Consider the following 13,474-nt stretch of genomic DNA (forward strand, 5'->3'; position numbering starts at 1 on the left):
ATTTCTGGCAATATTGGCTGTTATGAAAAATGCCGAGTTGCACTCTGGTTCGCAATCCCACGTTAAACTATAGGTCCCCCTGTAACTGGCTGGTTGAGTCTGTTCAGAGGAAGGCAACGGCATGCAACGTCGAACAAACGGTTCAAATGGCTCTGAGCACTATGGGACTTAACTTCTGAGGTCATCAGTCCCCTAGAACTTAGATCTACTTAAACCTAACTAACCTATGGACATCACACACATCCATGCCCGAGGCAGGATTCGAACCTGCGACCGTGGCGGTCGCGCGGTTCCAGACTGTAGCGCCCAGAACCGCTCGGCCACTCCGGCCGGCTCAACGTCTAACAGGACAATGCCCGAGACAGCACTATCTTCGAATTGGTGACGGCTTTACCCTTTTCAGTTTGTAGTTATGCATAATATCGAAATGATCATATCGTCCATTACAGTGCCCCGCAAACTCTTGGCAGGAGTCCACCGTCTTCGCTCCCCTTCCCCTCAACCCTCCCGACGCACCGCCCATTCATGCGCTTGAGTACTGCAGTAATGTCATGTCTTCACTTTATGTTGAAGTTTCCGCTTCGAAAAGCGGAAGTTTATACGTATGGTAGAAATACAGCTCGTGTTTGTCACTAAGATTAAAAAGTAAAGTTTGCTAACAAAAGCAAAAATAAGTAGAGTCAAAACAAGCTTGGAATTCAGGAAAAGAGAAGACTCATGACATTGTGCAGATCACTTCTAAAGTGAGTGTGAAATTTAGCACACACAGCTGCCACCTCTTCCAGTAGCAATGCCTCTACCCGGCTGGCTGTCAAGTCGAATTAAGCTTGGCTGACATGCGTGTATGCTGACATACGTCTATGCCGTTCCATGCTACTTCAACTCTAGGCCAGAGTTCATCAATCTTAAGTAGTGGGTGACCAGTGTTGTATTAGTCTCTCCGCGATTTATGATCAAATTGTTTTCAGGATCTTGAGAACGTAGGGGACAGGACAACAGTAACAATTTCTGCACCGAGGCAGGTCAGGACAGCACGGGCAACATACGGTATTACGTTATCTTATTGAAATGCTATTATAAAATTACGGATACCTCGAAGGTGAGGCACCACCACCGGCCTTAACGCATCAGACATGACAGTATTGTGTACTCCATGACGTTTCGAAGTACCACACCAAGTGCTGAGCGCGTAGGGGCGATGACGAATGCAATCTGCCAAGTTGGTTATCCTCTGAGCCTCCACACACGGGTATTTCAATCGTAATACTATATGTAGAACTCTGTCTGAAAATGCACTGTAGTGCCACTGCTGAGGAGTGCTGTCGTTGGGCTGGCACTGTCGGTAAACCTTTCTGGCTATAAGGTCGTGGTCCACGAAACTCTTCTGTTCCTAACGTTTCATCCAGAATTGCGCTGGAGATCTTCAAGAGGAGTTGCTCCTCCGTTGTTGTTATCTGGTTTGTGGGGCACTCAACTACGCGGTTATCGGCGCCCGTACAAATTCCCGATCTTTCCACAGCCAAGTCTCTCAGCTTTTCCCGAATGATAATGAAATGACGAGGACAACGCAAACACCCAGTCTCCGGGTGAAGAAAATCCCCGACCCGGCCGGAAATCTAACCCGGAACCCCGTGATCCACAGGCAGCAAGGCTATCCAGTAGACCACGAGCTGTGGCTTGCTGATTCAAATGAGCCGGCCAGGGTGGCCGAGCGGTTCTAAGCACAGTTTGGAACCGCGCGACCGCTACGGTCGCAGGTTCCAATCCTGCCTCGGGCATGGATGTGTGTGATGTCCTCAGGTTAGTTAGGTTTAAGTAGTTCTAAGTTCTAGGGGGACTGATGACCTCAGATGTTAAGTCCCATAGTGCTCAGAGCCCTTTAAACCATTTGATTCAAATGAAACCGCAGCAGTGGGGAAGGTTTTGGGCGCAAATACCATGCAGTAAAACTGGTAGGTCGGAAGTATCACGGCACCTGCGGCATCTACAAAGGGGCCTGAAACGTCAAGGAGCCATTCATAGTTGTCTTTGGTATTGATCGCGTGGAGTCGTTGAGATTCTGCACGGAGTCGCGTATAACCCTCCTGAATCCACCGTTCCATATTCCCGTGACAGCCGCAGGTTTCCGACCAAGGGGCGCAGCAATATTGTGGAATGATTAAAATCAGTCCCGGCAAGCCACGATCTTGCCGCTGTCGATTTCAGACACTTGCTGACAGACTATTCTCGTCCCTATGCGAAGCCTAGCTTGTTATAAACATTCAAATGGAATTTCTGAATGAGAAACCTGCTGTGTAACGTTTCCTTATTTACAGAATGCAGATGGTGTTACTACTACCACCACCACCACCACCACCACCACCACCACCACCACAGTTGTACGGTTCTGCTAATATGTTGATAATTTGCATAGCCAAACGTGTTTTACACTTCTTGCCAATTCGACGTTTGTTGCATGCAGCTTTCATGGTGTTGCAGTTTTTATGTCCAGCTTACGCAATTAACTTCTGCAGTGGCGTGAGAATGTCTTACTTCTGCTATCTCAGTTAATGTATCTGAATACATGGTTTTTAGTAACTTTTCAGTTTTTAGTTTTAACCCCACTATAAGATGAAGGTAAAAAGGTTTCAAATCCCGTCTGTGTCAGGGCAATTAGAACTGCTATAATTTGATATTATTCTTAAGGCGCAAATCACAAAGCACGCTGACGTTAGGCAGTTCTCGTCGATTGTGTTGTTAACTCCGTATCTGTCACTTCGTCTCCCTTAGCCCATAAATAAAGCCCATGTGTAACAGTTTTTCCCTTGTCAGCTTCCTACTATTAATAGTATTCGTTCACTCTGTCTTGGTTCTGGAACGAATGTACTTTCTGAGTCTTTTCTAAGCAATGTGCCTGATACATGGCAGAACGTCGTCTTTATCTGAACATCTTTGAATTCTGATTTCACGAAGAACGCACGCCTCTCACGATAACTGCTTAGATTAAGAGGGCATGGCTGGTGTTACATAATACTACCCCACCTATTCCATCCCATATATTCTGCTAAAAATTCAATGTTGCGTAAAATGTTACAGAGACTTCCAATACAGAGTTTTTAGCACGACTATCCAGAGCTTATTTTTCCGCGTTAGGATAAAATTCTTGATCACCTAGAATCTAAGATTTCGCTGAAGTTTCCATATGACGACTCATATTATGACTCTTGAGCATCTGGCAGCCTACATTTCACGTGTTCGAACTATTTTTATTTCAGTATAGTACAATCCTGTAGCACGTATTTCACATATCATATCATATCTTCGGGTTACGTCCATCGATGAAAATTCTTTCAAATGTCCAAAAATATAAATAGTATATTTGGTACAGAAGCATTGTAAATTCGATTAATTTTCCACAAGATAGTAAAGTTAATAACCTCCCAGCGAGATGTACATGCTGCGACCCCATGCAGTGTCCTGCCTTCACTACAATTAAGCGTTCACGCGTGCTATTCTGAACGTGGTCTGCCCTTATATGAAAGCGAAGCACGAATGAGCCTTTCACTTTGAATTCTACAGATCTTCAGTCTGAGCATTCATGTTCCTAGTGGTGGTAGCAGTCATCGTTGTGGTTAGCATCGCCTCTGAACAGTACTATCGTGGTAAGTTTTTGACCAATGCTTGAAAGTTATATGCAGGGTATTTCCGCTTCGAGCAAGTTTCTTGGCACAAAAATTGGAAAACAAACATTTCGTCGAAAGAGATGTGGAGGAGGCTACCTGCCCAGACAGATGCCAATTTAAAATGTGTTATTCAGTAGTGGATTAGAATCCGCGTGCGATAAAGCAATGAAAATTGGCGCACAGGATAACACGGCTTATCGAAATCGCCCATCATGCGCGAACCATATGTTTGTACCCTGAAAATGATCAGAGGTTTGAATTCTAAACTTGAAGGAAATTCGGTCGACGTGGTAAGAAGCAACACGGAAAACCAGTAAAGTTCGATGTAGTATTAAACGCTGGTGTTCACGATTAGTGCAGATAAATATCTTATGTGGAAGCGGGAAAGTAGTTGTCTGGGAGTTATTCAGCCAACATTACTGTCGCGCATTTCGTGTCAACTGATGTCCTGCTTAATTTTTTTTTCTTCCTAGCGTACCATGTAGCAGTGAGGTTGCTTGCCTGTTACGATAGTTTAAACAAAAGACAGTTCTTCAGTAGCAGAAAAATTGAGCGGAGCAACGAAGAGCTAAAAATATATATGACGCACATGCTAATGTGTAGCTCATACTTCGAGCATAAGCGGTAGTCAAGTAATTTTTTGTATTTGCAATAATGTGAATAATCCGTTAATATTGTAAACAGTTTCGCTTGCCCACACTACCACAAACTAAGAGCTTAACGCATTTGGACAAAAACGTCAACTAGTTTGTCGCTTTATGTCCGCAGCAGTCACTGCCAGGGTGTTCGTTCACACGGCATACGCAGCAGTAGTGTGGGCTGCCTAACACCCAGGCAACTGCTTACTACTTCTACCTAGAAATTATTTCTGTGTTAACAGTGAGGCGTAATTTATAACAAAGGCGGTTTTAATTGTATTTCTTCATGCTGTTTCCTAGATCGTCTTGTGAACTTCCCTCAGGTCCTGCGGCACAAAGTTCTACGCAATTACATGGTGCCAATCGCCATTTAATTCTTCGTAATGTCGAGATGTGTGTTGTGAACGTCTGGCCGGAAGCCAATTTTTGTTGCCTAGTGGTAAGCGGTTTCCCATTTATTGTTGAACAACACATTTCAAGTCGGCACTTTTCCAGGACGGTTAGTTCGCTCAAAATCTCTTTGGATCCTACACTGTAAGAACGTTTCCCTGTTTGTCTACCTCAAAGTATCTGCTCATGGAGGATTAGCATACAATAATGAAACCCCTGCATGCTGCATCCAACAATGAATACGCTGTGTGTAGTCTTCAATAGGTACGTTTCGCAACACAATAGGGTGAGAGAAAGATTTCTACTTAGGAAGTCGGCTCTAATCCTTTGCAGTACCAGTCAGTCATGTGCGCAGCGACAACGTCTACAGGGAATAGGCAAAATAATGTGAACAGTGGTATTAATGGGATGGTTGTGTTTGACGGTCAACAACGCAGATAAGGCATGTGTCGCGCTGCACTATGCGTGTTCAGTACGGCCTAGGCGTCAGTGCAGGTTGTTTACGAGTAGTGTACACTTCGTATTTGCATTCAGAGGACGAAGTGGAGTGCAATGGAAGACCTACAGAGTTCTAAAGCGGGCAGATTGTGGGGGCCCGATTAGCTGGAGCATCAGTAACCAAGAAAGCCAACTTACTGAAGTTTTCAAGAGTGAGTGTTTCACAGTCATGACAGCCTACACAAAACATGTGAAGACATCATCGTTTAAATGTAACAGAGGGCGCAAATCAAAACTAATTGACAGAGATCGTAGTACGCTAACACGAACTGTGTCAAAACAACGCAAAACTATGGAAACTATGGAAACTGAAGTGACTGCAGAGCTCAATAGTCATCTTCGTGACACCGCGTCTATCAACACTGTCCACCGAGAGTTCCATAAAGCAAATATTCATGGACGAGCTGCTGTACCGAAACCATTAGTGACGGCAACCAACGCAAACAAGCGTAAAACGGTGTCAGGAGCATAAATCCTGGACGGCTGATCAGTAGTAACAGGTCAAGCCTACAATCCTGATTGCTTAAGCAAGGTGGTGGAAGTGTTATGCTGTGGGCAGCCATAACATGGTATTCTGCTAGTCCCGTCATTACTCTCAACGATTATGTGAATATTTTAGGTGATCAGGTGCACCCCATGATTCAAATAATGTTCCCAACAATGTCGTCATATTTCAGGACGATACTGCACCCATTCACACAGCCAGGACAGTACAATCGTGGTAAGAGGAGCATACAACTGAACTGCATCATCTTCCCTGGCCAGCATAGTCTCCGGACTAACATTATCGGACCCTTGTGGGCGGTTCGAGAGCGCAGACTCCGGAGCAGATTTCCGCGTCCCTCATCACTACAGAAGTTAGAAGAAGTTGTGATCGAAGAGTAGCATAATATTCCACTGGAGACTATACAACCATCATACGCCAGTATTCCAAGAAGAATCACAGCTGTATTAGGGCAAATGGTTGTCCAACACCTTATTAATAAATCACTCCCACGTAAGTACAAATGTTCACATTATTTTGCCTATCCCCTGTACTTGGTGAACTAGTGAGAGAAGAACACAGCTCACCTAACAGTAGCTGCCCCTTCACTTTATACAGGGTGTTACAAAAAGGTACGGCCAAACTTTCAGGATACATTCCTCACACACAAAGAAAGAAAATATGTTATGTGGACATGTGTCCGGAAACGCTTACTTTCCATGCTAGAGCTCATTTTATTACTTCTCTTCAAATCACATTAATCATGGAATGGAAACACACAGCAACAGAACGTACCACCGTGACTTCAAACACTTTGTTACAGGAAATGTTCAAAATGTCCTCCGTTAGCGAGGATACATGCATCCACCCTCCGTCGCATGGAATCCCTGATGCGCTGACGCAGCCCTAGAGAATGGCGTATTGTATCACAGCCGTCCACAATACGAGCACGAAGAGTCTCTACATTTGGTACCGGGGTTTAGTAGACAAGAGCTTTCAAATGCCCGCATAAATGAAAGTCAAGAGGGTTGAGGTCAGGAGAGCGTGGAGGCCATGGAAGTGGTCCGCCTCTACCAATCCATCGGTCACCGAATCTGTTGTTGAGAAGCGTACGAACACTTCGACTGAAATGTGCAGGAGCTCCATCGTGCATGAACCACATGTTGTGTCGTACTTGTAAAGGCACATGTTCTAGCAGCACAGAGTATCCCGTATGAAATCGTGATAACGTGCTCCATTGAGCGTAGGTGGAAGAGGGAAACTAAAATGAGCTCTAACATTGAAATTAAGCGTTTCCGGACACTTGTCCACATAACATCTTTTCTTTATATGTGTGTGAGGAATGTTTCCTGAAAGTTTGGCCGTACCTTTTTGTAACACCCTGTATAACATGTGGTTGCTCTTCATTAAGAGGAATACTTTGCCTTGGGTAATGTATGGTACGCTTGCTACGTTTTTATCAATTTGAAAACTTATTTTCTATAACAAGGTGTGAAAATGAAATGGAAAATTGTACGGAGAGTTGGTTGGTTTGTTTGGGGGGGGGGGGGGGGGGGGACCAAACTGCGAGGTCATCCGTCCCATCGTATTAGGGAAGGATGGGGAAGGATGGGGAAGGAAATCGGCCGTGCCCTTTCAAAGGAACAATCCCGTCATGTGCATGAAACGATTTTGGGAAACCGTCGTCCTCCCAAATGCTAACCACTGCGCCACCTCCCCGGTTACGGAAAGTTAAACAATGTGGTGTAAAAATGTAAGTTACACACTCTCCTTCTCATAATGTGACGAAAAAGCACTTTAGTTAAATCGTGGCTGATTCGAAACTTTCTAATGACAATTTTCCATACCAAGTTCTCGCCAAACTTAACAAATGTCTAATTAACCAAAAAACAAATTATCTCTTCGCAGATGTCAATATAGAATCGCACATCATTTCAAGATAAATGCAGATTTTTCGTAGCATGCATCTGTAGTAGAAAAAAAAGACAACACAGATGCTCAGGTGATCGTGTAAACGATAAATGTTTGCAGTGTTCCACAATGGTGTAGGGGAAGTCGACACAAACAATTTGACGTCAGACACTTGTGGTCTGTAGAGCCGAGAAACCTCAAATTGGTCTACAAAAGCCACCTAAGCCACAGTGTATGCGCACCGAGCGAGATGCTGAAAGATCTTCTCGCCCTCATACGCCACGAACTTTCGTTGATATTACGAAGTTAACCTCTGCTGTGAGGGTAATCAAAGAAACACTTTTGAACTCATTATACAAAAACTAATTACGTTTCAAATTCGATCCAGATTTAACCTTTGCAACCACTGTAGTCTAGTACAAAGAACGAGAGAGCAACGACCCGGTTTCTTGATCTGACACTTTTAAAATTCACAAAACTGTTAGGTAAAGTCTACAAGACGTCGATTTTGCAATTTGTGAGTGCACGACTAAGCCGGCGGCGTAAGAAGGCGAGAAGAAGGCATTCCAAAATCTCAGATAGCGCTTGCGCTGAAGCTTAGGTGGCTTTTTGTAGGCAGGCTGTCAGCCCGCTTAGCTGCGTGATAACGTGGTTGCCTCCCATGCAGTGGACCAGGGTTCGATTCCCGGCCGCGTTGATTTTCTCCACTCGTGGACTGGGTTTTGTGTTATCATTTCATCCTCATCACCGGCACGCAAGTCACCCAATGTGGCGTCGACTGAAATAAGAACTGCACTCGGCGGCCGAACTTAACCGTTTGAGGCCTCCCGGCCAACAATGCCATACGATCATTTCATTTTTGTAGGCAGGCATTTATGAAATTGTTAACTTCAACTTCCCTTACAACACTGGCACGTTATAAACAGCTATAGTTTACGTCTGGGAGAGCGAAACAAGGAAAAGCTACAGTACCAGAGCTGCTGTGTATTACTAACTTCACATTTTTGTTGAACTATCATACTTTGGTAAAATGGTTGAGTTTAAATGGACCGTGACGTGAAAAAACCGGCCACTTGACTAGTCTTGCTACGTTGCATATCTTCATAGAAAGAACGACTTTCTTTGAAAGACTTGGACGTATTAGTGTGTAAAGCATCCTTCAGTTTGTCCATTGGCGGAGCGTAATACTCTAGGAGATGGCTATGCCTTTGTGGATATAAGTGAGAATCATACAGAACAATAGCTACATTTGACCTATTGACAATACCATTTATTATCCCTTCTTGCAAATTACCTACATCGAGTAATCTATCGCTCCTTCTCTCGCGTGTAATGATGAATAAATACTTCATCTACTGAAACGTCGGGATAATTAACTGGAATTCCGTTCAAACATTTTAGCGATATTCGTTTGTAACTGGTAGTCTCAGCTCACGGGGACGACGGAAACAAAACGTAAAGCGCAGAAATCGCCAGCAGTTAGTCGAAGCCAGTATGGTAAGGACCGGTCGCCACCAACTGAATCTACGATACTGTCACGTGTCAGCTTCCTTTTAGAAATGTTGGGCATTAACGCAGGAGTCCAAGGCCGATTCCCAGCTTCCAAACGACACGAGGGACCTTTATAACCAACAGGACCTCTTGGCTCGCAACAACTACACAGCGGTTAACTGCATCACACCCAAACCCCCTTGCGTAATATGTGATGGAGATAGCTTGCCGAAATCTTCGCAATATACACTCCTGGAAATTGAAATAAGAACACCGTGAATTCATTGTCCCAGGAAGGGGAAACTTTATTGACACATTCCTGGGGTCAGATACATCACATGATCACACTGACAGAACCACAGGCACATAGACACAGGCAACAGAGCATGCACAATGTCGGCACTAGTACAGTGTATATCCACCTTTCGCAGCAATGCAGGCTGCTATTCTCCCATGGAGACGATCGTAGAGATGCTGGATGTAGTCCTGTGGAACGGCTTGCCATGCCATTTCCACCTGGCGCCTCAGTTGGACCAGCGTTCGTGCTGGACGTGCAGACCGCGTGAGACGACGCTTCATCCAGTCCCAAACATGCTCAATGGGGGACAGATCCGGAGATCTTGCTGGCCAGGGTAGTTGACTTACACCTTCTAGAGCACGTTGGGTGGCACGGGATACATGCGGACGTGCATTGTCCTGTTGGAACAGCAAGTTCCCTTGCCGGTCTAGGAATGGTAGAACGATGGGTTCGATGACGGTTTGGATGTACCGTGCACTATTCAGTGTCCCCTCGACGATCACCAGTGGTGTACGGCCAGTGTAGGAGATCGCTCCCCACACCATGATGCCGGGTGTTGGCCCTGTGTGCCTCGGTCGTATGCAGTCCTGATTGTGGCGCTCACCTGCACGGCGCCAAACACGCATACGACCATCATTGGCACCAAGGCAGAAGCGACTCTCATCGCTGAAGACGACACGTCTCCATTCGTCCCTCCATTCACGCCTGTCGCGACACCACTGGAGGCGGGCTGCACGATGTTGGGGCGTGAGCGGAAGACGGCCTAACGGTGTGCGGGACCGTAGCCCAGCTTCGTGGAGACGGTTGCGAATGGTCCTCGCCGATACCCCAGGAGCAACAGTGTCCCTAATTTGCTGGGAAGTGGCGGTGCGGTCCCCTACGGCACTGCGTAAGATCCTACGGTCTTGGCGTGCATCCGTGCGTCGCTGCGGTCCGGTCCCAGGTCGACGGGCACGTGCACCTTCCGCCGACCACTGGCGACAACATCGATGTACTGTGGAGACCTCACGCCCCACGTGTTGAGCAATTCGGCGGTACGTCCACCCGGCCTCCCGCATGCCCACTATACGCCCTCGCTCAAAGTCCGTCAACTGCACATACGGTTCACGTCCACGCTGTCGCGGCATGCTACCAGTGTTAAAGACTGCGATGGAGCTCCGTATGCCACGGCAAACTGGCTGACACTGACTGCGGCGGTGCACAAATGCTGCGCAGCTAGCGCCATTCGACGGCCAACACCGCGGTTCCTGGTGTGTCCGCTGTGCCGTGCGTGTGATCATTGCTTGTACAGCCCTCTCGCAGTGTCCGGAGCAAGTATGGTGGGTCTGACACACCGGTGTCAATGTGTTCTTTTTTCCATTTCCAGGAGTGTAGGATCATGTGGCTTCGCTATCGGCGATCGTTATGGGGCACTTAAATTTTTGCCTCAACTTCACTGAACGTGCTAAGCGCCTATCTTTAATGAGTGCACGGCCACACTGCAGTTCAGCAGTCGCAACCGAAGCAATTAATGCAACAGCAAATGGAACTCCTTACTTACACCTATGGATGTTAGGCTAAGTTCTCAAAACACAGGAAGTTCAGACTCCTCTACGTTCTGCCAGCCTTTTTCAGTCCTCGCGACCTATTCAATATTATCAATTTTTCATGAAAATCTAAACACTTCATTGAAATTCCCCGGCAGATTCGAAATCGGGGCCTTTGTCTTTCGCGGTATAGTTCTCTACCAACTGAGCTATCCAACCTGGCGGAAATAAAGCAGTGAGAAGTGTTCGTGAGTATTTGGGTAGCTCAGCTGGTAGAGCACTTGCCAGCGAAAGCAAGGGTGCCAAGTGTGAGTTTCGGTTCGGCACACAGTTTGAAACTGCCACAAAATTTTATATGAGCGCACGCTCCTCTGCAGTGTGAAAATTTCATCGTTTACGCGATCGTCACAAACAAGTGACTAAACGATTATAAGATGAAATATTTCATATCGTGTCAGTATATTAAACCCGTTGCTTTTCTTCCGGCTTCAATTTGCAGTATGTCCCCGGACACACTGCGAACTGACGCTGCAAGGAACCCGAGTGTTTTTTTTTTTTTTAAAAAAAGCTGTTGTCCGTTTCTCTCTTCGCACAATAGTATTCTAAGTCATCTCTGTGCTAACCCTAAAACTTGTTAATGCCAGTAGACAGTTGTGGTATTACGCGAGGCCCCACATTTTGATGAAGTAAATCTTATATTTCAAAAAATAACTTTGTCTAGACAAATTTATAGAAAAACGTCTGAGAATGTTCGCAAAAACAATCGCAAAACGTGGTATCACGCTATTTACCGAGATGCTCATGGCGCCATTGACACAGTTTGTTTTGGCAATAGAAGTTTCTCGCTAAATAAAACAATTCTTTTTTAAGTTTTACTGCTCACGCTTAAATACTGTACGTGGTGGGAGATTATGATTACTTTTATTTAGTTACATCAAAGAAATTCTACACGAAAGTGTAAAATGCTCGTGCTATATCTTTTGTCAAAAAAGACATCAAGGAATGTTTTTTCGTGTGAAACGCTAATGAGATAGAACATTACAGTATTTCATAGTTTGTGTTAGTAAATGTCTTTCATACAATAGGTCAAAGGCAAGCCAAAGTTCTCTGCGATTCCGGCTTTGGGATTCAAATAAGATCACTCAAAATATTTCACCGTGCCGCCTATAAGGAAAATCATCCAATCTTGTTAACGTGGTGTCGAAAACTGCACCCCCAAAAAACCTCGCCTTTAACATATGCCACTTGTCTCACAATATTTTTGACGTTAAGTTGTGGCTGGGACTGCATAAATACTACACGACTTTAAATAACACTTAGCTTTCAAATTCTGTTCTCAGTATACACTTCCAGTAATTCAGCAAAGAACAGCAATAAGAACCAAATCAGCACCGGAATGTGATGCGAATGAGAATGCAAGAGTCTACATAAATCAATTGTGAAAAAATATGACTTAATTTGTATTATGTCTCTAAGCTTTAGTTTCTCCTTGCCCTTTATATAATTTTATCCACTGTGCTTTAACACTAATTATTGTTGCTTGTACGTAAATAAGAAACCATAAAAACTACCTGAAAACTCAAACTCAAGAAAAGGGGCGCACAAGTTCCACAGCACATTTCGTTTGTTTATAGTTCACTTTTCATAATGGTTTCCGTGTCGCAACTCCATTACCGCACATGAACAGTAATAACGCCAGATCCCAGCTCGACATACTAGTCGTATACAAGAAAGAGTTTGAGAATGAGTGACACCCGGAACGAGGCGAAAAAGACCTTACGTACAGCTGTGTAAAGCCTTTTCTCCAAAAAGGATGTTGCGATAAACGGACCCGCAGATGTATTTCTTCTTCGAAAATAATGGAGAAGATGATGAACTACAGAGTTCGGAAACAGAGTGAGCAAAGTTGGTGGTAAGGTACGATACCTTGTATATGGTGGCGGTGCTGATGCTGATCCGGAGGACCTTGCAGCCGTCCATGGGGCCGTCCTCGCGGTCTGCCTGCCCACCCTTCCCTCTGCCGCAGGGCTGTGGCTGTGCCTGCAGGATCCGTTTGGCGCTGACAGCGGCGCCCGACTGCCGGAGGGCGTCGCGTAGCGCCGCAGAGGAGCGCTCTGGCTCTGCCCTGGCGCTGCGTTAACGATCCCCTGACCCGGGACAACCGCATTTCAGCGGAACCGATGCGAGTCGGCCGGCCCTGTTACTCAGACCGGAGATGTATTGAATACTTATATGGTCCAAGAAACAATACCGCGTAACCTACTTGCCCGATTTTACGAATTACCATCAGTTGCCGTACTTTACTCAGCGACTAGGCGTCAACAGAAATTTAGCCGGGGGGAGGGGGGGGGGCGCAAGATTCTAAAATTACCATTTTTTAAATGATTGTGAACTTATATTGACCCAAGAACTAAATCTGGGTGCAATCCACAAAATTATTTGTATCGCAAGCGACTGATAGGTGTCCAATCGGAGTTTATAGCTTTATTATTATTATACCGAAACAGTAAGCATATTTTAGTAGTACGTATTTCAACAGTATTAATACGAACAATAGCTCCATTTTTCTTCACAGA

The 13,474-nt window shown here is 45.3% G+C and overlaps 1 protein-coding gene across 3 annotated transcripts in view; it reads right to left on the bottom strand.

Annotated features, from left to right (window-relative positions):
• LOC126183439 (calpain-A) overlaps positions 1 to 13,474 on the bottom strand; it is a 642,654-nt gene that overhangs the window by 260,892 nt on the left and 368,288 nt on the right. The gene's annotated exons all lie outside the window — the stretch shown is intronic.

Source organism: Schistocerca cancellata, chromosome 1 (genome assembly GCF_023864275.1).
Source record: "Schistocerca cancellata isolate TAMUIC-IGC-003103 chromosome 1, iqSchCanc2.1, whole genome shotgun sequence".
Classification (NCBI taxonomy): Eukaryota; Metazoa; Arthropoda; class Insecta; order Orthoptera; family Acrididae; genus Schistocerca; species Schistocerca cancellata.